Genomic DNA, 1,883 nt, shown 5'->3' on the forward strand with positions numbered 1-1,883 from the left:
CCATGGGTTGGATTCAATACAGAAATACAAATCCGTAGAAGCATTACTGTAACCTAAACCATAATTACAAAAATAAGAATTTACTTACCGATAATTCTATTTCTCATAGTCCGTAGTGGATGCTGGGACTCCGTCAGGACCATGGGGAATAGCGGGCTCCGCAGGAGACAGGGCACATCTAAATAAAGCTTTTAGGATCACATGGTGCGTACTGGCTCCTCCCCCTATGACCCTCCTCCAAGCCTCAGTTAGGTACTGTGCCCGGACGAGCGTACACAATAAGGAAGGATCTTGAATCCCGGGTAAGACTCATACCAGCCACACCAATCACACCGTACAACTTGTGATCTGAACCCAGTTAACAGTATGATAACAAAAAACGAAGTAGCCTCTGAAAAGATGGCTCACAACAATAGTAATAACCCGATCTTTGTAACAATAACTATGTACAAGTATTGCAGACAATCCGCACTTGGGATGGGCGCCCAGCATCCACTACGGACTATGAGAAATAGAATTATCGGTAAGTAAATTCTTATTTTCTCTAACGTCCTAGTGGATGCTGGGACTCCGTCAGGACCATGGGGATTATACCAAAGCTCCCAAACGGGCGGGAGAGTGCGGATGACTCTGCAGCACCAAATGAGAGAACTCCAGGTCCTCCTTAGCCAGAGTATCAAATTTGTAAAATTTTACAAACGTGTTCTCCCCTGACCACGTAGCTGCTCGGCAAAGTTGTAATGCCGAGACCCCTCGGGCAGCCGCCCAAGATGAGCCCACTTTCCTTGTGGAGTGGGCCTTTACAGATTTAGGCTGTGGCAGGCCTGCCACAGAATGTGCAAGTTGGATTGTGCTACAGATCCAACGTGCAATCGTCTGTTTAGACGCAGGAGCACCCATCTTGTTGGGTGCATACAATATAAACAACGAGTCAGATTTTCTGACTCCAGCTGTCCTTGAAATATATATTTTTAATGCTCTGACAACGTCCAGTAACTTGGAGTCCTCCAAGTCGCTAGTAGCCGCAGGCACCACAATAGGCTGGTTCAAGTGAAAAGCCGAAACCACCTTAGGGAGAAAATGAGGACGTGTCCGCAGTTCTGCCCTGTCCGAATGGAAAATCAGATATGGGCTTTTGTATGATAAAGCCGCCAACTCTGAAACTCTCCTGGCTGAAGCCAGGGCCAATAGCATGGTTACCTTCCATGTAAGGTATTTTAAATCTACCGATTTTAGAGGCTCAAACCAATGAGATTTGAGAAAATTCAAAACTACGTTCAAATCCCACGGTGCCACTGGCGGCACTATTGGGGGTTGTATATGTAGTACACCTTTGACAAAAGTTTGTACTTCAGGCACTGATGCCAATTCCTTCTGGAAGAAGATTGATAAGGCCGAAATTTGAACTTTAATGGACCCCAATTTTAGGCCCATAGACAATCCTGCTTGCAGGAAATGTAAGAATCGACCCAATTGAAATTCTTCCGTTGGAGCCTTCTTGGCCTCACACCACGCAACATATTTTCGCCAAATGCGGTGATAATGTTGTACAGTCACTTCCTTTCTAGCCTTAATCAAGGTAGGAATAACTTCCTCTGGAATGCCCTTTTCTTTTAGAATCCGGCGTTCAACCGCCATGCCGTCAAACGCAGACGCGGTAAGTCTTGGAACATACAAGGTCCCTGCTGAAGCAGATCCCTTCTTAGAGGTAGAGGCCACGGATCCTCCGTGAGCATCTCTTGAAGTTCCGGATACCAAGTTCTTCTTGGCCAGTCCGGAGCCACCAGTATTGTTCTTACTCCTCTTTTCCGTATAATTCTCAGTACCTTTGGTATGAGAGGCAGAGGAGGGAACACATACACTGACTGGTACACCCACGGTGT

The sequence above is a fragment of the Pseudophryne corroboree genome, chromosome 8 (assembly GCF_028390025.1).
Source record: "Pseudophryne corroboree isolate aPseCor3 chromosome 8, aPseCor3.hap2, whole genome shotgun sequence".
Classification (NCBI taxonomy): domain Eukaryota; kingdom Metazoa; phylum Chordata; class Amphibia; order Anura; family Myobatrachidae; genus Pseudophryne; species Pseudophryne corroboree.